The sequence below is a fragment of the Sus scrofa genome, chromosome 3, assembly GCF_000003025.6.
Source record: "Sus scrofa isolate TJ Tabasco breed Duroc chromosome 3, Sscrofa11.1, whole genome shotgun sequence".
Taxonomy (NCBI): domain Eukaryota; kingdom Metazoa; phylum Chordata; class Mammalia; order Artiodactyla; family Suidae; genus Sus; species Sus scrofa.
In genome coordinates, this window is record NC_010445.4 from 128,921,862 (window position 1) to 128,949,406 (window position 27,545).

Here is a 27,545-nt window from a genome sequence, read left to right on the forward strand (position 1 = left end):
GTAACTGGGTCACCTTGATGTACAGTAGAAAAAAAATTGTATTGGGGAAATAACAATTGATTACAATTGAGACTGAAAAAAATTTAAAAATAAAACTACAAAAAAAGGGCATCTACACATTAAACTGGATTGACACGGATGTCAGTGGCCCGAACACCCTGTCTTGTGTGACTTGTCCGGTTCAGTGACTGTTTTGATTCAGTAATTCTCATAAGTGAATTGATTTTAGCACTCTCCTGGGCATAAATGAAATATAAAACATCTAATTTGAACCTGTGTGTTTCATTTGCAGGTCGTGGTCTAAATCTACTTTGTGAACTTTCACTGTCAATCTATTTTTTTTTTTTTCTTTTTACAGCCATACCTTGGACATATGGATATTCCCAGACTTGGGGTTAAATCAGAGCTGCAGCTGCAGCTGAATTCCTATGCCACAGCCACAGTGACAGTAATGCCGGCCTGAGCCCCATCTTCAATCTACACTGCAGCTTGCAGTAAGGCCAGATTCTTTTTTTTTTTTTCCTGTCTTTTTGTCTTTTTAGGGCCACACCCACGGCATATGGAGGTTCCCAGGCTAGGGGTCCAATCAGAGCTATAGCTGCTGGCCTAGGCCAGAGCCGTAGCAATTCGGGATCCAAGCAACATCTGTGACCTACACCACAGTTCATGGCAACGCCGGATCCTTGACCCACTGAGCGAGGCCAAGGATCGAACCAGCACCCTCATGGTTCCTAGTTGGATTTGTTTCTGCTGCACCACAATGGGAACTCCAGCAAGGCCAGATCCTTAACCCACTGGGTGAGGCCAGGTATCAAACCCACATCCTCATGGACACTGTCAGGTTCTTAACCCACTGAGCTACCATGGGAACCCCTTCATTGCTAATATTGAATTTTTTTTTGTCTTTTTGTCTTTTTTTTTTTTTAGGGCCACACCTGCAGCATATGGAGGTTCCGAGGCCAGGGGTCCAATCGGAGCTATAGCCGCCAGCCTACATCAGAGCCACAGCAACGTGGGATCTGAACCGCATCTGCGACCTACAGCACAGCTTATGACAACGCCAGATCCCCAACCCATTGAGCAGGGCCAGGGATCGAACCCGCAACCTCACTGGTCCCAGTCGGATTCATTTCCACTGCGCCACAATGGGAACTCCTTGAATTTTTTAATAGTGAGACGTGCAAGACATTTGTGTGGAAAATCTGTAACAAATAGCGTTTGGTTCGATGTCAGGTTCAAACATGACTCAGTCCTGCTAGCTCTCTTTCTCTGTTTTGTTGGATGGAGACGTAAATCCCTTCCATCCAGAGCAAAAACACCACATTTCCACCAGAGGGAGGAGAAGTAATCGTTTTAAACGCTGAGGGGGGAGCTGTTCTTCTTGCCAAGATCATCACTCCCCTCATTACACACAAATTGTGCTTGAAAAAACAACGGTGGGCCCTTTCCGTTTTATTTCAGTGTCTGCTCCAATAGGAGAACAAGGGACAAAACAGGGACCACTTCTAGGTCAAGGAGCAAGTCTTTCAAAGTGGCTAATTTCTTGCTTCGAGAATTCTAAATACAGCCCTGGGGTCGGAAACATTTTCAAAGAACGACCTTGGTGATGAGAGGACGCCGTCTCTTGCTTTAATAGTTGTGGAAAATGAGGCCCAGAGAGAGCCCTGCCTTGCCCAGGGTGGGAGAATTTGCTAGCAGCCGACGTAAAAATAGAAATGTTTTCCACTTCAGCCCACTTTCTAGGGCTCTTTATAATGCAGTAGGCTGGGTTAGCATATCCGAGGCCATCAAAATTATAGATACACCCCTCCACTACGTACGTTTATGTGCATGTGTATGTGTGTACGTGTTTTCCTCCCTCTGATGTTTATGACTGGAGAGCTGGCATCAAGAAGCATCCTGGGGCTTTTATGTGTCCTTGTTTATTTGCTCTTAAAACCTCCCCATCCCCACTTCCCTCATTATGTTACTCTCGATGCAAAAGACAGGCTTGTGTAGAGCATGGCTAATGGAATCTGCAAGCTCCAAGGTCTTGTCATTTCTGACTAGTCACCAAAATACCATGGTTTAAAAAACACACCGTAAACGCCATCATTTTTATTAACATGCACGACATTAAGAGCTGTGCTTATTTTTGCCATCATTGAGGGCATGTCCTGTTTCTCTAGAATAATAAGGCATTTGAGAGAGTGCTCAAATTTCACTTCCGGCTTAACCTGGTCTGTAAGCCCTTATAAATGTAACGTATTTTGTGCTCATCTTCAAGGTAGGAAAGCCAGTTTTCTGAGTTTTACATGAAAAAAAAAAAAGCCAAAAAACGAAAAACAAATCTCTTCTGCAGTTAAAAAAAAGCACAAATCCATTAACCCATGTGTGCTTTTTGAGGCCATAAAAGATTTCTTTCAACCTTTTCTGGAGTCAAAACTTTCATTAAGGAGCTTTTCTGCTGCCTCTGAGTAGTCTGACTAGCAGTTCTGGTCTATTCCTACTCTGAGAGCTTCACCAAAAGTGAGTGTTAAGAAGTTTCCACTGTGACCCAGCGGTAACTAATCCAACTAGTATCCATGAGGACATGGGTTTGATTCCTGGCCTTGCTCAGTGGGTCAAGGATCTGGTATTGCCATGAGCTATGGTGTAGGTCGCAAATGCGGCTTGAATCCCGTGTGGCTGTGGCTGTGGCTGTGGTGTAGGCGGGCAGCTGCAGCTCTGATTCAGCCTCTAGCCTGGGAACATCCGTATGCTATGTGTGTGGCCCTAAAAAGACAAAAAAAAAAAAAGTGTTAGGCTTAGTGTTAGGGGATGTGGAACTATATTTATAAGAACTCTGGTTCTTCTTTTCTTTCCCTTCCAGTTTTATGGAGGTATAATTGACACACAAGTGCACGGCATAGTGATCTGACTTACATGCATCATGAAACGATTATCCCAAGAAGTTTAGAGATCATGCATCATCTCATATAGACATAAAATTCAAGAAATAGAAAAAGATTTTTTTCCTTGTGTTAAGAACTCCTAGGATACACTCCCATAGGACTTTTCATCTATAACCTACAACAGTGTTAGTTATATTTCTCATGTGGTACATTACACACCTGGTCATTTTTTGTCTTCTTTACAGCTGAGGGTTTGTAACTTTTTACCAACATGATCCAACTCCCTCCGCCCCACCCCCTGCCTCTGGTAACCACAAATCTGACTGCGGTCATGCTTTTAATGAAAAAAAAAAAAAATCATCTTTCTCTTTTTTTAACTTTTAGTTTTTTTTTTTTGTTTTTTTGTTTTTTAATTTTTATGGCCGCACCTGCAACATATGGAAGTTCCCTGGCCAAAGGTTTAATTAGAGCCCCAGCTGCAACAATGCCAGATCTTAACTCGCAGAGCTGGGTGGGGATTGAACCCATGCCTCTGCAGAGACCCAAGCCGCTGCAGTGGGATTCTTAACTCAATGCGCCACACGGAGGACTCCTCCTCATCTTCCTCTTCATGTGCATTGCTACAAAGTAATGAATGAGAGTGCTCAGTCCTGGCTGTAGGCAGGTGTGGGTATCATTCCCAACTGAGTGGACTGTGACCAGGGGTAAGTTACTCTGTTTGCACAACCAGCGGATGAGGCTGGAAGAGCCCCTCCACTGCCAGTGGCTGTGCTTTCATAATCACAAGTGGAATTCACTTATAGCTATGAAACCCTTATAATTTTTAACAGGCTCATAACACAGGGCGTGTTGTTTTCATACCATTTTGTTACTGTTTCCATAACTTGGAAAGCCTGGTGTAGGTATAAGACATTACATTATGTGTTGGTTGCCACAAACCCTTTAGGTAGATCAGGCTTTTGTAAAAAACAAAACGAAACAAAACAAAATCTTTCAATTCCTTAGGGGAACCTAGTGTGACTTGTGGCTAACGAGGGAGCACTCCCCCGGGCTGCTGTCACCCCCACACAGCAGAACCCCTGTTTTTCCCCTAAGAACTGCAGCGATAACCTCGTCACTGGTATTTCTGCTGACGCTCTACCGCCCCCTACAGTCTGCTCTTTGACCTGCACCCAGTGTGTCAGCCCCAGCTCATCACACTCAGGGCTCTTCCTTCAAGTCTGTCTTTGGCATTTCTCCTAAGAGAGGCCTTCCCCATTATTCAATCTAAAATACCTCTCATGTCTCTTCCCCTTAGTGCTATCTCATGACTACCTGTCTCTCCACATCTGCGTCCAGGCGTGTCTTCATGCACACCTGTCATATTAATATCCACATCCTTAGCTATGTATCTGTACACCTACCCACAGCTCTACTTACTTCCATGTCCCCACCTGCAGCTCTCGCTGTCTGCAGTTTGCGCGCGTTTGTGTATCTGTACGTCTGTACCAGAATACACACTCTAGGAAGGCAGGGGCTATGTTTTTCTCTTTCTTTTTCTTTTTAAAATTCTAAGTTAGGTGGGTTTTTTTTTGTTTTGTTTTGTTTTGTGTGTTTTTTTTTTTTTTTTTTTTTTTGTCTTTTTGCCATTTCTAGGGCCGCTTCTGGCGGCATATGGAGGTTCCCAGGCTAGGGGTCGAATCGGAGCCATAGCCACTGGCCTATACCAGAGCCACAGCAACGTGGGATCCAAGCAGCATCTGCAACCTACACCACAGCTCAGGGCAACGCCGGATCCTTAACCCACTGAGCAAGGCCAGGGATCGAACCTGCAACCTCATGGTTCCTAGTCGGATTCGTTAACCACTGCACCATGACAGGAACTCCTAAGTTAGGTTTATTTAAAGAGGAGGAAATGCAGTAGAATCATAGTTCTATTTTCTCACTAGTTCACAGTCCTCGTGATTCAATAGAATAGAGGCTAACACTAATAACATTCTCCAATTAATGGTGATCTCTCTCTTTTTTTTTTTTTTTTTTTTTTTTTTTTGGTCCTTTTGCCTTTTCTAGGGCTGCTCCCGTGGCATATGGAGATTCCCAGGCTAGGGGTCTAATTGGAGCCACAGCAATGCGGGATCCGAGCTGCATCTGCAACCTACACCATAGCTCACGGCAATGCCGGATCCTCAACCCACCTGAGCAAGGCCAGGGATCAAACCCGCAACCTCATGGTTCCCAGTTAGATCTGTTACCCACTGTGCCACGATGGGAACTCCAATAATGATCTCTTAAAAGTCATTTTAATCTTCTTAAAATCAGACCATAGAGCTGTGAACAGTATTACGTGTTTGCACCCAATAATATACAAATAAGTAGCCAGAGTAACGTTTACTATAATACTATGTATGATGCTTTCACTTGGGCCAAAGAATTATTCTGAATGTGGGTCCTTCACTGAATGCTGCGAGTTGTGTGGCCAAGTGACCAACTCGCTGCTCACTCATTTCCAGAGCAGGCAAACTGAGGCCTCCCAGCTCTGGGAGATTATAAACATACCTGCTATTTTCTAGAGTTCCCGTCGTGGTGCAGCGGAAACAAATCCGACTAGGAACCATGAGGTTTCGGGTTCGATCCCTGGCCACACTCAGTGGGTTAAGGATCCGGTGTTGCCATGAGCTGTGGTGTAGGTCACAGACAGGGCTCGGATCTGGCCTTGCTGTGGCTGTGGCAGAGGCAGGCAGCTGTAGCTCCGATTGGACCCCTAGCCTGGGAACCTCCATATGTCGTGGGTGTGGCCCTAAAAAGATAAAAGACGAAAATAAATAAATAAATACATAAATAAATGCTATTTTCCAAGGGAGAGATGGCCAGAAAGCAGAGCTGACTTTCCCAAGAGTTAAGTTAAAGTCCAGAACAAAGGTAGTTGGTTATTTACTTTTACTGACAGACAAAACTTAAGCGTTGAGAGCTGTGCTTTCAGGTAACATGAGCTTAAGCATTTAGCCCGCCACTCAATACAAGAGACCATATTTCATGAATGAGCCATTGGCAAGAAAGCCTTTCCCTGTGTATTTAAAAACCAAGTACATTTCCAACAGAGAATCACCTCCCTTAGAAACAGAAACCATCGGCTATGAGTTTCACGTGCATTAGTGCACCTATTGTTCTCATTAAGCCTAGGGATCAACCGCTTTTATATCTTCTGTCTATTTTGCAGTGATGTAACCCAGCCATGGTCACACGGCTAGTTAACCGTGGAGGCTTGAATCATCCTGTTTGTCTGACCCTGGAGCCAGTGAGGGCCCCTAACCACTATTCTTGCCTCAAGTGACAGCAAAGCCAGGTCCAGTGACAGCTGAATCTAAATATGTAAATGAATCCATACATTTAGAATGGAAACAACCAGTTCTTACCAGTCAGCACAGGGAGCTATATCCAGTCTCCTGGGAGAGACCATGGTGGGAAATAACATCAAAACGTTTGAAAAATTACATTTCCCTCTAGTAGTTAAGGATTCAGTGTTGCCGCTGCTGTGGCTCAGGTTCAATCCCTGGCCCAGGGGGGACTTCTACATGCCATGGGAAAAAATAAAACTAACTAGGGGTTCCCGTTGTGGCACAGCAGAAATGAATCCGACTAGGAACCATGAGGTTGCAGGTTCGATCCCTGGCCTCCATCAGTGGGTTAAGGATCCAGCGTTACGGTGAGCTGTGATGTAGGTCACAAGACGCAGCTTGGATCTGGTGTTGCTGTGGCTGTGGTGTAGACTGGCAGCTACAGCTCCAATTAGACCCCTAGCCTGGGAACCTCCATATGCTGTGGGTGTGGGCCTAAAAAGACAAAACAAACAAACAAAAAAACTAACTAACATGGTCCCTGTAAAGAAAAGTAAAACTAAAAATAAATAAATAAGTCAACCCCCCACAATTAAAACTAAAGAGCAACTATACCCAGATTTGTACAACTTCAACTTCAGATGTGGATAGCTCCCGTTACCCACCAAGTTTCCTTGGTAAGTCATCTCACTCCACCCTAAGTAAGAGTTTTCTCTCTTTATAGGTGAAGAACACGCCTGACTCCCTGCCTGCCCCTGTTAACAAGGAATGGAGACCGGAATCTCATCTTCTGGGAGTGGTCTCCGTTCTTCCCACCGTTCCCCTTGACCAGGAGAGAATGTTCCCCTCCATAGTTAGAGACTGATTTGTGCATTGACAGAGGATCTTCTACGGGCCACCGACTCCAGGAGCTGTTGAGAGCGCAGGTCTTAGAGAGACGCTGGCACTCTCCCTCTCCCCTGGAGAGAGATGGCTAATGAATAAAAAATGCATACGATGGTGGCACCACAGAGGTGCTTGTGCCACAGACACAGTTAAGTATGTGAAGGGGATAAGGAGAACCAGGTTTGGGGGAAGGATTGATACTCTAAATGGGGTGGTTAGGGAAAGCTGTCCTCTAAAGAGGTCTGCGAGTACCTGAAGGAAGTGAGAAGCTGGCATGGGGTTGTCAGGAGAGACGGGGTCCAGGCGGATAGAAAGGCACGTGCAAAGGCCCTGAGGCGACGGGAGGATTCTTCTCTCTCTCTCTCTCTCTTTTTTTTTACAGTTTATTTACAATTTTCTGTCAGTTTCTGCTACACAGCGAAGTGACCCAGTCGTGTGTGTGTGTGTGTGTGTGTGTGTGTGTGTGTGTGTGTATGTGTATTCTCTTTCTCACATTATCCTCCATCATGTCAACTCTAAATCCAGCAAATCCCAGGCTCTGGTGCTGACCAACAGGCCGAGGGGAGGAACCACCCACAACAGGCGAGGACGAGCCCTGAAGGAAAGTGACTCGGGCATAAATTACTTACAGCCTCAAAAGAGTCTCCTTGAAGGAGCCAGTTCTGTCTTGGAAACGTGAAGAATGTTCACTGAGGAAGGTGAAGCCCCATTGGGTAAACATCAGCTCCGAGCACTGAGGAAAGGCCCCGTCAGGCAACGGCCTGCCCTCCAGCCACACTCAGACCTTCCTGGCAGAAACCACCCATTTTATCACATTTCCCAGAAGATCGCAGGTTCCCTGGGTCCGTATGTATGAATTATCTAGAGTGCCTTCAAATATCACAGAGTCACATAAGCCTTCTTAATCAATAGGTTTCGTAAGTGCTCACTAGAAGATAGAGCTATGGATCCTATTTTTTTCCCACTTGACATGGGTCGCCCTCTTTACGAAATATTCTGAAATATGGTATCTCATTTTATTGTCTTGGCAAGACTGTGAAAGAGTTGAGTCCAAGAGATGTCTTGTATTCCTTCCTTCCTTCCTTCCTTCTTCCCTAGAGAAAATGGAAAATTAAGTGGTATTTGATATCATGGAAAGTGCTGCAACTCCAGAGACCTGGGCAGCTTCCTCTGTGTGGTCTGGTCAGAGCCCTCCAGAGCTTTGGGTCCAGGTCACCCTGTGATGGCTGTGGCTGGGATGGCTGGGGGCCCTTCCTGAACCTGCAGATCCACTGCAGGCTCCTGTTGGCTCCCAAAGACCCATGGGTGGTGGGCGAAGAATCTGGAGCCCAGAATCCAGGATGGGGACAGGCAGTGACCAGCCGGATAAACTTGGGGAAATCATTGTACATCTCCAGACTGTCCTCTCATCTGCAGGGTGGGAGTTAACATTTCATTAATTTTTTTTTTTTTGTCTTTTGTCTTTTTTGTTGTTGTTGTTATTATTGTTGCTATTTCTTGGGCCGCTCCCGCGGCATATGGAGGTTCCCAGGCTAGGGGTCGAATCGGAGCTGTAGCCACCGGCCTACGCCAGAGCCACAGCAACGCGGGATCCGAGCCGCGTCTGCAACCTACACCACAGCTCACGGCAACGCCGGATCGTTAACCCACTGAGCAAGGGCAGGGACCGAACCCGCAACCTCATGGTTCCTAGTCGGATTCGTTAACCACTGCGCCACAACGGGAACTCCACGTTTCATTAATTTAAGTAATTTTGTTGCAGCTCTTATTTCCTGCTAGTCGTGGCTCTGAGCACTTTGCAAACTGTGAACTCATGTAGCTCCGTGGACGGCACTCCGAGGCAGGCCATGCAATTAGCCCCATTTTACGCGTGAGGAAACGAAGACACAGGAAATTGTGGGCAGCAAGCTTGTGTCTGTTGGAGCCAGAATTCGAGCCCAAGCCTGCTGGCTCCATCGTCTGGCTGCAAGCTCTGCCCTCTGCTGCGTGCAGTGCACGGTTGGCACGTTCCCTCCCAGCTCTCACATCAGAAGGTATAACTTTAGGACGTGAGATTTCAGCCCGTATGGGAGACTCTTGTTTCGTCCGTCGAATCAAACTGCAGGCACAGATCTCTCAAGCCGCCTTGGCTGGAGGCACTTTTCTCCTCAGAAGCCACTGTTGGGTGAGTTGGCCTGAATGCTGCTTTACGAAGAGGTGAGAACTGTCCGTCTACACTGACACCACCAGCATATGTGGAGGCACGTGGAACTTCCCAGGCCAGGGATTGAACCCAAGGAGCCACAGCAGTGATGATGCTGGATCCTTAACCTACTGAGCCACCAGGGAACTCTACCAATGTTCTTTTTTTTTTTTTTTTTTTCTTTTTGAGATTTCTCGAAACCACTTTATCAAGGTATGATTGACATGTAGAGCTGTACACAATGATGTTTATTTTTATGCTGGAAACTGCAGGTGCTCATGTAGGCAGGTGGCTGGCCCTGCCCCCGCCCCCCGCCCCCCTTCTCCTGAGTTTACCTGCTCCCCTGATTCCAGTCACCTCTGCGTGGGCCACCCCAGGCTGTGTCCTTAGCCCCCACTGCCCTCAAGGTGAAGTCAGGTTAAGAACGAGCCACGAGCACAGCTCCTCCCTGGAAGCTTGAAGCGTCCCACAGCACCCCACAAAGAAGCAGGGCCCCTGCACGTGAGCCTAGAGCCCAGGCCAAGGCCAGACCCAGCTCCTATCCAGCCTCGGCTTCCATTCACCTCTCCAGGGGCCCCCGAGGAGCTCCAACCTGCCTCCAAAGGACATCTAGAGGCCGTTCTTGGGGATCTGAGGTTCTTGGTTTCTTTTTCCAGACGACAATGCATTTATTCCTTGACCCATTGCTGTGCTGGTGGCCTCTATCCCCCCAGCTCCGACAAGCTGGACCACAACGTCACCCCCTCTCTCACTCCCCGTCTCTGGTCACTCAGGCCCCTGTGGTCCACAGCACCCCTGCCTCCCACCCCCAGAGTCTAGGTGGCTTTGTGCAGTCCTGGATCTCTGTCATCACTGTCCCTGATGTTCCTTCTCTGAAGTGACCCCGCTTTTTTTCTGCACCCCCACCACCCAGGTATGTGGAATTTCCCGGGCCAGGGATCCAATCCAAGCTGTAGCTGCGGTCATGCTGGCTCCTTAACTCATTGCGCCAGTGGGAAGGCCCGTGACCTGGTGTTTGACTGTCACTCTCTGTCCCCTTTGTCCTCTCCCCAGTGCTTTCCCGCAGGGGACCCTCGTATAGGAAGTCACTGCAGCCGCTCCTCAGTTACTGGAGTAATCTCTCTGAAAACAGCCTTGTTCGGGAAGCATTCTCATCCAGCCCCTGTTCTTTGTGCATGAAATGGCTGTACATGGATATGTGCTCTGTTTTCTGTTCATTTGTTTTTGCCCAAACACAGCAGCTTGAAATGCATTTTTTAACACTTGTTTTTCCCTTAAAATTCTATCTTGTAACTTTTCACATGGGAACCCAGGTATCTACTTCCCTCTTTTCCCATCTGTAGAGTGTTTTATTATGTATATGAATCATAATTTATTTCATATGCTGTTGATTGAGGCACAGTTGTTTCCAGTTGTTAGCCATAATCATTGATACTGCAAATGAACACGTGTGTGTGTATGTGTGTGTGTTGCATACGTGCACGTGTGTGTACACATATGCCTCCATATACGCATGCATCTCTGTAAGTATATCTGTAGAATAATTGCACAACAAAGTAACCACTGACTCAAAGAATACATGCATTTTATTCATTTGTGATTTGCTCAAAATTGGTTAATTTGACATCCAAAAAAGTTGTATTAATTTAGTCATACCGAACTGTTTAATATTCTCCCATTTTAATTTTTGCATGCTATGTAGGTAAGCAATCCTATTGCATTGTTTTAATTTTTGTTTTCTTTTCAGGGCTGCACCCAAGGCATATGGAGGTTGCCAGGCTGGGGGTCAAATAGGAGCTGTAGCTGCAGGCCTACACCACAGTCACAGTAACACGAGATCTGAGCCACATCTGTGACCTACACCTCACCTCACAGCAATGCTGGATCCTTAACCCGCTGATCAAGGCCAGGGATCGAACCTGTGTCCTCATGGATACTAGTTGTCTTTGTTACCACTGAGCCACAATGGGAACTCCTTAATTTGTATTTTTTGAATATAAATGAGTCTGAGGACCAATTTATATTTCTAAGTTTTTTTTTGTATTTCTTTTTATAGACCTACAATATTCACATACATTGTTGAGTATCATATTGGGTCTTGATCTTCTTGATTTGTAAGATTTATTTATATATTTAGGCATTAGTCTTATGTCATAGGTATTTTAAATATTTTCCTAGTTTCATTTTATGCTATTTTTTTTCTGAAAATGTGTTAATTTTTTGATTTATTGACATTTGTTCCTTACTGGTATCTTTCTTTTTTCTCAAGGCATTATATTATTAAAGAACTTTCTGGTTCACAGCAAAATTAAGAGGAAGGTACAGAAATTTCTCATATAATCCTCCTTCCTCTAAATATGCACAGCCTCCAGCATTATCAACCCCCGTCACCAGGGTAGTCCATTTGTTACAACCAATGAAACTGTATCAACACTTCATAGTCAAGTTCTTGCTGTATAGCACAGGGAACTATATCTAATCACTTGTGATGGAACATGATGGAGGATAATATGAGAAAAAGTTATATATAACTGGGCCACTTTACCGCATAGCAGAAATTGACAGACCATTGTAAATCAACTATAATAAAAAATTTTATAATCACATCATAACCACCCAGAGCCCATAGTTTACATGAGGCTCCATTCTTGGTGTTACACAATCTGTGAGTTTGGACAAATATATAAGAACACACGTACACCATTCTAGCTTCATACAGAATATTTTCACCACCATCAAAGTCCTCTGTACCATGCCTCTTCATCCCCAAAGCTTTCTCCCCAACCCCTGGCAACTGCTCATCTTTTTACTGTCTCCACAGTTTTGCCTTTTCCAGAATGTCATATAGTTGCAATCATACAGAATGTAGAAGTTCCATATTGGCTTCTTTCACTTGGTTATATGCATTTAAGTTTCCTTCATGCATTTTCATGGCTTGACAGCTCATTCATTTTTCATGCTGAGTAATATTTCATTATTTGGCTGTGCCCCAGTTTATTTATCCATTGTCTGGATAACGCCCCAGTTTATTTATCCATTGTCTGGATGTGCCCCAGTTTATTTATCCATTGTCTGGATAACGCCCCAGTTTACTTATCCATTGTCTGGATGTGCCCCAGTTCATTTATCCATTGTCTGGATAACGCCCCAGTTTACTTATCCATTGTCTGGATGTGCCCTAGTTTACTTATCCATTGTCTGGATAACACCCCAGTTTATTTACCCATTGTCTGGATGTGCCCCAGTTTATTTATCCTGCTGAAGGACATCTTGGTTCCTTCCAAGTTTTTGCAGTTATAAATAACACTGCTATAAACACCTGTGAACTTCTGCCTTTCTTGTTTTGCTTTGAATGTTTTTCTCAATCCCAAGAAAATTTCTTTTTGAAAATTTAATATCCTAATTTTCTTCCTGTTTGTGATTTTACTTTTTGCTTCTATTTTATAATCCATTTGAAATTATTTTAGTGTTAGAATATATATTAATATTTCTCTTCACTTGTCTTTTGAGTTATTTTGATGGTGAGCATTACATTTTGCCCTTCTTTGAAACCTACCTCTGATGCAGCAAAATGTTTGGTAAATCATGGAAACTAAATGCTTATTAGCTGCAATGATACATATTTGCATAAGTAAATATTAAGCAATACCACTAACTTGTAAGAACTGCTAACCTAGTCATAATGGCTATCATTTATTGAGATGTTATTATGTGCTCAGTAGACCCTGCAAACTTTACCCATGGTATATATTACTACTTCATAATAAGAGAATGGAGGAGTTTGAGATCACACATCTTAAAAGTGGCAAAACTGGGGCTTGAGCACAAGTTGGAATATCTTCAGGACACCAAGGTTTTCCAATATTCATTGTTGTGGGTAACAGCAGAGAGAGGAGGTGAATGATGTATGTATTGAAACATGGAGTAACCTCTTTCTGGTCCACTAACTGGAATTTATAGGGTTTTTTTTTTTTTTTCTTTTTACAGCTGCACCTGCAGCATATGGATGTTTCAGGGCTAGGGTTTGAATCACGCTGCAGCTGCCAGCTTATGCTACAGCCATGGCAACAATGGATCCAAGATGCATCTACAAACTACCCCAGAGTTTGCAGCAACACGGGATCCTTAACACACTAAGTGAGGCCAGGGATCCTCAGGGACTCAATGCAGAGTTCATAACCCACTGAGCCATAATTGGAACTCTGGAATTAATAGTCTAAAGGTTCGGTTTTACCATCAAGTATTTTATTGAATTGGATCTAGACCTCTTCACTGTCTACTGAGCCCAATTAGGTAAAACCCAATGAGGTAAATGCTACGTGTTGGCTTCTGGCCCAGCGAAGGGGATATGAACACTGTACAGTGATAATCTCCTCTAATTGGCTGTAACTGATGCACTGCCGTTCCAGAGTTTGCGACTGACCGAAATGGGCCTTAGCCAGTGGACCATGGACTCCACCTCAGTACACATTTACACGTACTGGAAACAGCTTGATGAAAGCAAGTAGGATGAAGGATGCTCAGGAGTGGATAGTCGGTGACCTAGTGGACCACCACTTCTTATGAAGTCCCTTTTGGATGAGGAAATACGCTGAGACGGACAGGAACCGGCAACGCGGAGTTCAATGGAGAGGGGAGGCTGGGCCAAAGTCAGTGTGTATGTCCTGGGCTTTTCTTCCTTCTTCAGAGGCTTAATTTCTCAGAAATAAAACGGAGAGGCTTAAAAAACAATCGCACAAGCAAGCAAGCAAACAAACAAACGAGAGGCTTATCTGTGGTTTCAAACTGTTCTGCATAGGTTACTTGGTGTCCCTGTAAGATATGAGAGCCAGAAAGGCTCTGATTCCTCTCCTCCCCTAACCCTAACCCTAACCCTAACCCTAACCCTAACCCTAACCCTAACCCTAACCCTAACCCTAACCCTCAGCTGCGCACGCCCTGCTTTGCCCATTTTGCATCGTAGGTTCCCATGGTGAACAATATGCACACCCCTGGAAGCGGGCTCCCCCAGGAGGGCTGCAGCCCTGACATTCTGAGATCTATCTCATTCTCTCTGTCTTCAACTGCCCCCAACTCAGGCGCTCTGATGAAGTGTAGCTTGACAAACATGCATACTCTGCATGTGAGGTTTCCCAGAAACTCCTACCAGCCAAGGCAAAATCCAGGGACAGGGAAAGTGGCCACAAAGAAAAACTGGAGGAAGTAGCCTGGGTCCGTCTCGCAGGGCAGGCAGCCCCGCCCCTGTAAAAAGAGCTAATGTGGCAGAGGGTGGCTCTGGCATCTGTGTCCCCATGAGGCCCTTCCAGGGCTGAGGACGTGTGGCCCACCCACCCCAGGGGACTGGCTTTGGGCAGGGCCACCTGCACCCAGGGCAGGTTTCCTGGGCCAGGGAGACATCTGATTCCTGGAGGAGTGGGCCTGGAGACTCAAGAGGTAGGCATCAGTGACATACCTGGGACGTGACATACCTGACAAACTTTCAGAGGGAGAGGCATCTTTAGCTTTCTTTTTGTTAAAATAACAAATAACTCATCTCTCTGTGTACCTTAGTCTCCTGCCTCTTCTCTCTGTGTCTCTATCTCTTGTCTCTATTCTCTTGAGCTGTGACTGTCAGAACTCCAGGGATCTTAAGGGTTGCATGCAACTGGAATAAAATGCGGAAGAAGTGTTGATGTTCGTGTGAATTCTCAGGGCTCTGGGGACCAGCTGAAATCCACAGGCTTGAAAGAGCTGGCAGGAGAAGCAAATTGGGAGAGAGAGAGGGAGGGGGAAAGGGACAGAGAACCAATGAATTAAAAAATATCCACAGGGGAGTTCCCACTGTGGCTCAGTGGGTTAAGAACCCACTTTGGTCTCCATGAGGATGCAGGTATGACCCCTGGCCTTGCTCATTGGATTAAGGATCTGGCACTGCCATGGCTGTGCTGCAGGTTTTCAGCTGCAGCTCCCATTCAACCCCTGCCCTGGGAATTTCCATATGCCACAGGTGCAGGTATAAAAAAAGAAAAAGAAAAAAGAAAAAAGAAAATATTCACAGGAATCTCATTTCTGTCTTTTACAAGTTGGTGGGAAGTTAGCAAATTATTAACCTGACTGAATGGCATTTTTCACATCTGTTCAAAGGAGATTTACATTAACTTGAGATGCCTAAACCTAAGAGTAATATCAACCTTCTGATTTTGTTTTGAGAAGGATTAGAAAAGCGCTAATCTAATATTTCCGGAATGAGCTGTCTTTGCCTGTGGTGGCTCCATGATCATAATTTTATTCTGTTCAAGCCCCTCTGGGCAGATGGGACCACTGAGCACATGTGGTGTTGCAGTGGCATATCATTTTCCAGGGCTTGTTGAAAAGGTCAAAGAATACAAATTTGGAGACAAAGTTAAAAGAGCTATTTAAGACTGAAAAGGTAATTGTCTACCTGCAAAAGTCTTCTCTTTTCTCACTGCCTTTTCCACCAACCTTCCAGCCTTTCAGGGAAATCTTTCCAAATCAAGCAGATGTCAGAAATGTGAGTTGGCGTGGCCCAGAAGGTAAACTCCAGCACTGTCACTCCTTTCTTGGCTGGTTGTGGGCGCGCCCCTTCGGGCCCAAACTCCCATCTCCCATTCTGGAAAGTCAGCCAATTGGACTTCATGGTTCTGAATTCCACTCAATCCCAGGTAAATTCTATGACTCTCTCTCACTCTATCACAAGACCATGGTGTCTACATGGTCTGCTAAGTCAAAGCTTATGACGGAGAAATGAAGAGAGATTCTGAAGTTGAAATGGTCTGTGTTTGGCCCCTTCTCTGAATCTTTCCGCTGATCCCAGACCTCACAGGCTGAGGAAATGTGGCAAGTCATTTGATTTTTCTGAGGCTCCATTTTCTCATCCATAAAATTGGTGTAATATTATCTGCATCATAAAGAGAACTTGATGAGATATGATAGATTAAATGCCCAGCGGTGGTATACATTTCCTCTCTGCTTGTAATTCTCAGAAGTGTTACCATGGGATGGTTGGTTATACATGAGAATCAGAGCTCAAGAAACAGACGATCTGTTTAATAAGTTTAAATATCTGCTCTGAGAATATTCAGAATTATATGTTTGAGATAAGTAAGTTCAAGAAAGTCCATGCTGTGTATTTGGATTTTTTTGCATTTTTCTGCACTCACCCACACAGAAATAAGGAATCAGGAGTTCTCGTTGTGCCTCCGCAGCTTAAAAACCCGACGTAGTATCTGGAAGGATGTGAGGTCGATTCCACCTTACTCAGTGGGCTAAAGATCCAGTGTTGCCATAAGCTGCAGTATAGGTCACAGATGCAGCTCAGATCTGGCATTGCTGTGGCTGTGGTTCAAGCCAGCAGCTGCAGCTCTGTTTCAAAACCCCTTTGCTGTACAGTGGGAAAATTAAAAAAAAAAAATTTGTGTGGACCTATTAAAAAACAAAACAAAACAAAAAAACCCCTAGCTTGGGAACTTCCATATGTTGCAGGTGCAGCTGCAAAAAGAAAAAAAAAAGTAAGGAGTTAAGCATGTATGATCGGCTTTTCCTAGAGCCCTCCAGCTCTTGCTGTGTCTGGGTCCTCAAAGTGGGCTGGAGACTGGCCCCTTGGTGGTAGGGGAGGGCCGTGACCTCGTCCAAGTGAAGGGGGGTCTCTGTGTGGGTCTTGGACATGGAATGTGGTGATCGCGGCTGAGCCTGGCCAGCCCAAGCCCCTGCGGGTCACTGCTCCTCACTCCTCTCCTAAGAGGCCATCATAGAATCTTGAGTGTTTTTCCAGAAACAGCAGCCAAGGATGAGGGCTGGAAATGGAGCGGCTTGTGACCTTTGGGAAATAACATTACACTCAGCATCTTCCAGCCCAGACTCGTGAACTTAGGGGAGATCCCCTTCCATTAATGGTAAAGGCAGCCACTAAAAGACACAGTGACAAAGTGACTCTCTGGGCCTGATGCATGAGGCCAAGTGAAAGGACACCTGCACTGGTTTTCCTAACGAGGGACTGACTGGGTCGAGAAGGGGAGGAGAGGTGACCTTCATTCATTCATCCATTCATTCACTCATTCATTTCCTTTGGCAGGTGTTTTCCAAGTACTGACTGTGATGGACCTAGAATGAAGTGAGCAAGAACAAAGAGAACACAGCCCTGACCCCAGCAACGTGCAAGGGACAGGGGACAGAAAGAGAAATACATACTTAGAAGTCGGTGTAACAGTGGTGTTGGTGCTACTTGGAGGATCAGACCATGGAGCCAGGACTGTCCAGGGAGGGACAGGAAGACGTCCCCAGAGGGGGCAGCTGGGTCTGGAGGGGCAGAGGCTTCAAGTGGAGCAGCCCCCACTTGGGCAAAGGATGCACCTTCTAAAGAGGACGAGAGCAGCTGAGAGCCGGATGCTGGAAGCCTTTGCCCACCATGTGCTCCTGGGGAAGGATGTCAGGGAGGGGCTTGGGCTGTTGGTTGAGTACTTTGCACCGCAAGTCCTGGTCACAGGGTAAGGTCACTGCATGGGCAGGTGGGGAGCCAGAAGGCCTGAGAGATGCCGTCACAGGGGATATGAGAGGCGAGGAGGGCTGGCCACTCCCGGGGTGCAGTGGGGACCATGGCTGGCTGATGAAAAACGTGTCAACGAAGACATCACACACACGCTGATGCCATTCTCTGTCCTTAGCTTTGAAATCTGGATGTGCAGATCCAACATTTTAGCAAAAATGAGACATACTTTCTATTTTTTTTTTTTTCAAGTTGGAAGTCCTTCGGCTCCAAGCATCAGAGGAAATGAAGAAAGGACGTGAAGCTGTTGCCTGGATAGACCGCATGAAAATCTCATTAACTGAGAACACGAGGGACCAGACCAAACAGATTTTGAATTAATTAGGGTGCAGTATGTGAGAGCGTTGCTGAGAAATATAGGACATCTTGTTGGCTGAGAAATCCCCATTCACTGTGCTACCCAACGCAATGCTTCAAGTCAAACGGTACGTGACGACGATGTTTCCTACATTTTTTGACAAATGATAGGAGGTGTGGGAAATACCTCATTTGATTCTTGGCCATTTGCATGGAAGGATCGGATTCTTGCTTCTTATTATGGTACGGAGCTGTGTCCTGATAGTTCTCAACTCTCTTCTTTAATAACTTCCTTCCTTTCCATGTGAAGCTGAGTGGTGGAAAGGTTAGCCCGACATCGCTTGTGTTATAAATTTATTGTTTCCTAAAGATCCATTTTTTTTTCACTTTAAGGTCTCTCTCTTTCCTCCCTCCCTCATTTCTTCTTCCTTTCTCCCTCCCTCCCTTCCTTCCTCTTTCTTCCTTTCTACAGATTTACTGTGGTTCCACTACTCACCTGTGGCCTCTGTTCATCACAGAGAAGAAGCTCGGCTTCTTCACCTTGTGTTCCGAGGACCTTCTGCTTCGCACCACGTCCAGCCTGGAGGTTCCCATGGCCCTGGACTGTCTCTGTCCCGTGCTGCATCCCAGCAGTGCTCCCCACCGTGATCTCTGGTTGCCGTCCCACAACTCACAGCCCACGTGTGGTGAGCAGTTTTCACATCTGTGCGCCTGTGCTTATCAACCTTTCCTTCTGTGTGAGTGGAGCTTGACCCAGGACTTTGAGAAGATTCGCCCTCAGCGTGAAGTACTCTGCATAACAGGGAAAAAAGTGGCACAGGGCTGGGCATGCAGCCATGGAGCTGAGAACAGGTAGAGTGTGACGGGGACGCCGGGTGAGTTGACTGGTGCCCCCACTGTTGTAATGTGTTCCTCTCCCTCTTGCCTTCATCTTCCTCTCCTACCCGTCGACCCCTTGTCCTCCTGGCTAAGCGTCTATGAAACCCACAGCTGAACTGAGGCTGGGCCAGGCCATTCCCCATGCTCCCCCCAGGATGGCACTTGGCTTGTTGGATGGACGTCTCTGTGTCTCCCCACGTGTACTGTGGCTCCTCCATGTCAGCCACGTGTCCGTAAGTCACGTGTCCATCTGTCAGTCAGTCACATGTTCCTCCATCAATCACATGTCCATCCATCAGTCACGTATCTATCTGCCTGTCATGTGTCCATCTGTTAGTCACAATCTCCAGCCTGGCCTGAAGAGGGCTCAGCAAACCACTCCACCTGCTGGAAGACCACGTCTTTCTCACCTGCTGGCCACACCCTGTATATACCTGTTCCATGGAGCTCTTTGAAGGAGCCTCATCTCTGCCTTGGTATCAAGTTCCCTTGGAATGAAGTCTAGCATTTGTGAAGATGGGCCAGTAGCCCCACAAGCCACCAGATGAAGGGTGCACCATGGAGATGCTGCAAACAGCCAAAGGCAAAAGAATGCCCACTGCCCAAACTAGGGCCAGTCCTGGTTAACTGGGACTCGAGTTGGTTTTGCTGGCGTCCAGGCTCACAAAGTTTCTAGCAAAGATCTTTGTCCCTGGCCCTACCCCTGACCACAAAGTTGAGCAGACATGTTGCCATATCGCTCAGCTTTGTCTGCTTTACTCCGAACCCTCCATTTGAGCAAGACTCCTCTCTCTCTTCCCTGTTCCTGCAGTCTCCCCTCTTGGTCGGCGCCAACTGTCCCCAGCAGTGTTGCATTGTCTACACTAGTAGCATCTGGGAGGCTCTGAAGATCACACAGTGCAAAATCCTCTGGTTTCCTTCAACAAGGTGTCTTCTGAATAAACCATCAGGAAACCTGGGCAGACCAGTTTACTGATGGAACAGTGGAGTAGGCAATTTGTAATTAAGAGTCTCCCGAGAAATCCTGAAATCTGGGTGAATGTAGCTGAAAATTCTGCCCTCAGGAGGAAGTGGCTTAAGGCACACTCAGAAAACAGGCTAAGCTTGGCTGAAGGAAGCTCTCAGATGAATGATGACAATGACACAGACGAGGTGCAAGCATCCCACTCTGTGCCAGATGCTGCCAGAGGGGCTTCTTATAGGGTTCTCGATCTTCATGAAACCACAGCAGAGACAGGATCAGCTTCACATGGAACTTATCACACTGCGTCTCCCCAAGGTGTTTCTGCATGCCCCCCCACCCCCACTCCCAACTATGGGGTGCTGACATAGTTCTAACCCAGTTGAGACAGGTTACAAAGCTGGCTCCTGTCACACTGCCAAGTGCTGTCCAAGGACCATGCAGCTTATTCCCAAGAAGAATCTGATTCCGACATCTCAGCCCTCTGCACAGCAAGCTTGCTGATTATTCCTTCCCTTTTAACTTGGGATCTCATCTGGCATTTCCTTTACAGATTTCCCTGACTTTGAGTTTGTGCTTGTTCCTTTCAACTCTCTTGCACCAGAGAACCCACTCACTTTCTTGGACCATTTGCTTTCTGACCCACTTCCATTAAGGACTGAGCTGCTCCTGAAGGCCCCGGCCTTCTGCTGACCCAGCTTGGTCCTGGGACCCAGCGTCTCACCAGACACCTTGACCTCCTGCCCTGCTTTGTTCTCCACCATAGAGCATCCTGTACTGTCAAGCGGCAGTTGGGTGTGAGGTGACATTCTTCCAAGAGGCTCCTGAAGAGGGAGAAAGTGGACAAAGAGCATCCAGAGCTGTGGTTGGGGGCCCTCAGGTGAGGAGCCCGGCCATGGGGGGAGAGGGGAGGGGATCTGTAGACAGAGCTTCCCTGGGCCGCCACCAAAGGGGAACCTACCCTCGCTGGGAAAGGACCTGACACACGGGGGCTGCAGAGTCTGCCTTTATGGGCTTCTTGGTCCACGGGTCCACGTGGCCACCACTGTCCTGGTCAGAGGCTGTCTGATACCTTGACCTGCCGTTTTGAGCCAACTGTCCCGCGTAGCCTGGGATGTTATGGATGGCTCACACTGAATCTGACCTCTTCAGTGCTGACTTGCAGCTTTTGTGATCTGCCTGGTGTAAGCGGAGAAGACCAGCTATTTTAGAATATGCCAATAAAATTGGTCACGGGTTAAAAGAACCACCGGCCCTTTTCATTTATACCCACACACAGTGCTGTTTGTCAATTGTGCTTGGAGGGTCTTCTCTTGAAATTTCAAGCTGTAAATTAGCCTGGGAAGCACCTGCCTCCATCCACCCATTCTGATAATTACTAGAGTAAAATCAATACGGTGGAAATGGATGGTCTGACGAGAATGAGGAATGGCTGGCCCTTTGAATTAACCTTGGCATATGCTGGATTAGGGGCTCTTAGCCGGTGAGGTAGAGGTATTTCAATAGCCATTTGTAAATAGTTGATAGGTTATCATTTTAGGAAAAATACAAGGAATACCTATGCTCTCTGTGGCTCCAAAGGGAAGAACTAAATCTTATTTTTGCACAGTGGAGGGTACATATTTCATCTCACTCTATGCTTCATTCAATGATGGAAAATTCTTTTTTTTCCTCCTTTTAGGGACGCACCTGAGGCATACGAAGATTCCCAGGCCAGGGGTTGAATCAGAGCTGCAGCTGCTGGCCTACACCACAGCCACAGCAACGCCAGATCTGAGGCTTGTCTGCGACCTACTCCACAGGTCATGGCAATGCCAGATCCTTAACCCACTGAGCGAGGTCAGGGGTCAAACCCACATTCTCATGGATGTTAGTCAGACTCCTTTCCACTGAGCCATGATGGGAACTCCAATGATGGATAATTCTACCTTGAAGTGTGTTACGTAAAACTGGACTATCACGTCTTAAGTATAGTGTGGCTTTCTGGGTTTGCATAAGATGGCCTCGAATGTCCCTTTGACCTCTGAGATCCTATGAGTTTTTCCTAGACACATTTAACAGAAGGGAAGGTGTGAAGAGATATATTTCATATTGTTTTCCCATAGTTTTTAGTCAAGGAAAGCAGAACCATTCTGAGTAAGGAGAAAACAAAGTTAAACACACGCACATATATTTTATACCATAAATAAAAATTTAAAATCTCTTATAATCTCAACATCCGCATGTAACAAAGGTCACTGCTTTATATTGACAGAAACATAATTTTCAGGGCCTGTGAGTTCTGTGCAGCTCTAATCATGGCACATAGAAGGCTGGGTAAAAATCAAGTTTTTGGAGCTTCCCTTCAGATGATGGACCAGAATCTTTCCTTCAGCTCATTTTATGTGGGCGCTAATAATATTAAATATCGTAATATTTGTTTATGTATGTCAGCAATGGAATTTTGAACACGAAATGATGAACAAGCCATATTCCTCGTTAGACACATCTGTTTCCTGCCAGCGAGGTTTCCTCGTCCACTGTTATCCCCTGAACATTTTTATAGATGAGGGTCCATGGCTGGGCCCCAGAGGAACTGCAAACCACTTGAAATTAGCTATAAAATTTGGCAAGAGTGTCTGTATGTATTTGTCCCTGGGGGAAAGCCCGCAGGGTTCTTCTCGGCCTCTCAAAGGCGTGTGTGACCTGTTAAGCACCACTGTACCCAGAATGAGGTCCGAGCTTCCTAGTGCCTTTTAGGAAGGAGCCTCTCCCCATCGCACACTGAGACCTTTGCTGTCACCTGCTGTGCTGTCCTCATCACACTCCCCTCATGGCACCTTGGTCTATAGCCTTGTCGAAATTCTCTATTCCCTCAAAAGGTTATAATTTTCATGGAAGGCATGTTTCCTGCCCCTTAGCAAGCTTGGGACAAAGCCTTCCTCTGCTGAGATGCCATCCTCAACTTCCTCAGGCAGAGGGCGGGTCCCCAGAAAGGACCTATTTGTGAGATTGCGTGGAGTCTGATCCCCAGGGGCCCCCACAGCTACCAGGTTCCCTGCATCATCACTATGGCGGAAGGGAGAGGACCCACCTGGGCAGTCAGTGCTCCCCGGTGCTCACACCACAATACGTCTCTCTTCACCTCACCTGTTACAATATGCATAAACCCGACCCAGTCTCTGAAGAGGGAGGGAGATGAGAGGAACGCCTTTCCCTTCTCGTGAGTCTGAACTCCATTCGCTCTCCCGAGCTCTGTTTTCTATTCTTAAGTTTCATGAAGATGCTTTGATGCATCATTTCATAAACTGATGTGCATTATTTTCCACAATTTTGCACACCCGCAATCTGCTTTCTATTTACCGTTGGTTCAGATAAATTCTATTGGTCAGTAGCATTCAAGCTCCACGTCGAGCCTTTTGAGGACGAGAGAGCACTTGACCATTGCCCTTTGGCACGGCTCCATCTTGACGGGGTCCATTTGTTTTGGGGACTGTGGTGTTTGGCTCTGGCATTCCGAGAACATTGCCATTTCTTTATCTGGCACAAACAGTTGCACGTACTCTTGATGCAGGCTTGACGAGCATTCTCTGGGAAATAGATTTTGGAAAAGAAAAAAAGTGTAACAGTGGGTAACTGGACCTGCAGATAGCTGGTGTACAAAGTATAGCCTTAGAGAAACACGAGGTCAAGGTTGCAAGATGAACCTACATGTAAACTAAAGGCACTGCGACAAATGAGAGTGTGAGTGTACATGTGTGTGCAAGTGTGTGCGTGCGCACGCACTGCTGGTGGAATTGTTTGGAAAGGAGTGGGAAATCAGAGCAAAGCTGGCTGGGAGGACTCAGCCACTGTGTTCCAACTCTGCATTCACCACGGCAGCATCACACGCTCGATGCACATTCCTGTGCTTGACGTTCGAGGAATGATCTCATGGGCACAAACAGAAGGCCTTGCGTGTAGGAGCAGAATTAAACTCTAAAAATCTCACTGCAGAATGAAGGGAGATGACAGGTCAAGCGTTCCGTGAGTGCTGACCTCAGGCCAGAGCGCAAGAGCATCGGCCCACGTGCCTGAGGCTCCCCCCCTTCTTATCAAAACGGCCACGTCCTAGGAAGGGTGTTAGTGGCTCTTTTTTCCTGGTACCTGGTGCTTTTGCAAGGGCATTTCCTATCTACAAAAGCCCATCCAAGGAGGACGTGGACCCCAGCGAGGAGCGTGGGCCTGGTCCTCATCCATGGACCACTGGATTCCGCGCCTCAGCCCCCAACGGATAACTCCTGTGGGACATCTCTTCAGCTCTGTCTTTGGCCCTCACTGCTGCACAGTCCCACACTCATCACCTCTCTTGAAAGGCTCTGAGAACTGCATCATCTCCCTGTGCATCCTCTGCTACGGTTTCTCTCTCATCTTTGGCATAGGCTCTGTAACCCTGTCAAAACCCTCTTCCAATCGAGTGCCTCTTCCAAGCCCATCTTCTACAGAAATTTAGGAACCAGCCCTTGAGAAATACACATCAGGTAAGTGTGTAGGGCACCCCACCTCCCGCCGCCCCCAGCCTATCCCCTCCCCCACAGCTCCGTGTGGAGGCAGCTGGGCACCTCCTGTTCTTTCCTCAACTGCTGCTCTCAATGCAGCCTGCTTTCATCTTTTGAAAAACTCTTTTCTTCTGCCTCTCACTTGGACATTTGATTACAGATGATGCTGTGGGCTATGAAAAAGCCTCACTCAATGGCATTCTTTTTCAATGCAGGCATTAGAGAAGGCCCTTGTATAAATTTAGAAAAGACAAAATCGTAACCATAATATATTTTAAATAGGGGAACACAGCCTTTGTTTCTGTGCTAATATGGACAAAGACTTAGAAGGGCCCTTATACCTGTGATTAACCTTCAGCTGGCTTTAAAGAAAGGTGTTTTTTTTTTTTTTTTTTCCCCCACTTAAGAGCAGGGTTGAAATTCTTGTTGTGGCTCAGTGGGTTAAGACCACAACTAGTATCCATGAGGATGTGGGTTCAATCCCTGGCCTTGCTCAGTGGGTTAAGGATCTGGCATTGCCGTGAGCTGTGGTGTAGGTCACAGATGTGGCTAGGATTCCAAGTTGCTGAGACTGTGGTATAGGCCGGCAGCTGCAGCTCTGTTTCAATCCCTAGCCTGGGAGCCTCCATATACCACAGGTGTGGCCCTAAAAAGAAAAAAGAAAAACAAAAAGAGCAGGATGGCTCTCTTGGAGGAGGAATGATGTAAAGAGAGATTTGAGGCTGGAAGGTGCCCCACATACAGGAAAAGTTGGGTGTGGGAGCCTGGGGAGGGGAAGGTGAGTTTGGTTAAGGTTTGTAAACCTGAGGTCTGCACCCTGGATGTTCCCAGATTTCTCAGTCTTCTGGGGCTTCCATTCTCTAAGATGCAAATACAAGATGCAGCCAGCCTGGATCCACATCCTGTGGGGATGCTCTTACCTCCTGGGCCCTGTCCGGTCACCCCCTGGACCCCATCCCTCATCTGAGTGGTCCCCTGCCCACAGCTGCTACTGCCTTTCACCCTGTCTCTGCTCAGTCCCCCGTTCCTCAAACACCACTAAGGCAGATTTGGTGGAGCAGAGGCTGCTGATGGTTTGGGAGTAATAGGTTCTCTTTCCCATCAAGATCAGAACAGAACCTCTAGACCATTAGAAACCCAGTCCCTCCTGCCCCCGCCATCTGCGCCCCCCTCCCCTGGCCTGCCTGACTCCATCATCGTCTTGACCAGCTCCCTCTTTCTCGACCCCCTCCTCCATCTCTCCCCCTTGTCAGTCCTCCCCACCCAGGGGAGGCCACCAATCCCTGTTATTTATTCTCAAGAGGTCACTTTTCTCTTTGTAAATGGTTCCTGTTTCCATCCCTGGACCTTGATTTTCATCCTCACAGGCCTTTCACGGTCTTTTTCTGAAACGAATCAGCACTTTTCTCTAAGAGGCACTTGTCTCTCTTCTTAGTCCCTGGTTCTCAAGCCTGGATGCTCATCAGCATCCCCCACTCCTGGACCACCCTCCCAAGAGAGTCTGATTTCAATGGTCTAGGGGGGACAGGCCCCAGACATGCTTTAAAAGTTCCATGCATAATTCTTTTCTGTCTTTTTTCTTTTCTGTTTTTTCCTTTTGCTTTTTAGGGCTGCACCTGCAGCATATGGAAGTTCCTGGGCCAAGGGTCAAATCAGATTTATAGCTACTGACCTACACCACAGCCACAGCAACACAGGAGCTGAACCACATCTGTGATCTACACCACAGCTCATGGAAACACTGGATCCTTAACCCACCGAGCGAGGCCACGGATCGAACATGCCTCCTCATGAATATGAGTTGGTTTTGTAACAAGCTGAGCTGCAAAGGCAGCTCCCTCCCTGCATAATTCTAATGTGTGTCCACAGTTGGAGACCAATGGCTTAGACCAAACGCTGGTCTACTTTTTCTGTTAAAGGTCAGAGAGTGACCATTTGAGACTTTGCAGGCCACACCAGACCTCTGTTGTGTATTCTTATTTTATTTATGACAACTCTTTACAAATGTAAAAACCATGCTTAGCTTAAACCTTGCAAAGAGAGCTTGTGTGCTTGGCTGGCACCGAGGCTAGGCTGGCTCCAACTTTGGCTTGCTTTCCATGGAGAACTAGCTTTCTCTGCCCTGCAGAATGTAGGCTTCAGGCACCAGGGCTTTTCAGTCATCTGTCTCCTTATCTTCTATGTAAAGGGATAGTTCACAATTGCTTACTTTCCCCCCAGCACTGAACTTGGATGATTCTGATTTGGGGGGGAAGGGGCATGGCAAGCTTCCCTGCATCCATGATGTATGTGTTTTCTAGGCCAGTACTTTAGGGGTTTTTGTTTTTGCTTTTGTTTTATCTTTTTGGGCTGCCTTGTGGCACATGGGGGGAGCCGGGGATCAGACCCAAGCCTCAGCTGCAACCTGTGCCACAGCTGCTGCAGCACATGCTCCTTAACCCACTGTGCCTGGCCCGGGATCGAGCATGTGTCCCAGGGCACCAGAGATGCCACCGATTCAGTTGCACCACCTTAGGAACGCTGAGTATTTTGTTGAAGTCCATCTATGTGGAAAGATTCTGGGCTTTGAAGTGAAAACACTTGGGTGTCAATTCCAGTTCCACTACTTTCAAGGGTTCCCTGACTGCCTGGCTCCCTCTGTGGCCAGGAATAACGGTCCCGCTTCCTGGGCTGTCCTGAGGATTCTATGAGATGCCGTCATCTGAGGAACAAAGTAGGAGCGAGGCAGTTTTCTTGTCCAAATGCCTCCGGAACTTGCTGACGGTGAGAGTTTGGGCAAACGCACCCTCCGAAGCCAGGGTTTGCTCCCCCATAAAATGGGGTTGATTTTTGGCTAAACGGATGGCTACTTGGAATGATTCAGGTAAATGGTACTAGGCAGAGAAGCACTTAGTAAGAAGGTGCCATTAGACTTGCTGAGAGACGGGGCCGGTTGGTCATGCGATGGTGTAGGATTGAGATCTTCGGATCAGGAAATCACCAAGAGATGGGAGCTGCCATCTCATCTCCGCTGCCTGCGTCTCTAGAGCCTTCCCGATGCACTTACTAAATCAACTAGAATACAGGCATAACCAAGGAGACAGAGGGAAAATGAC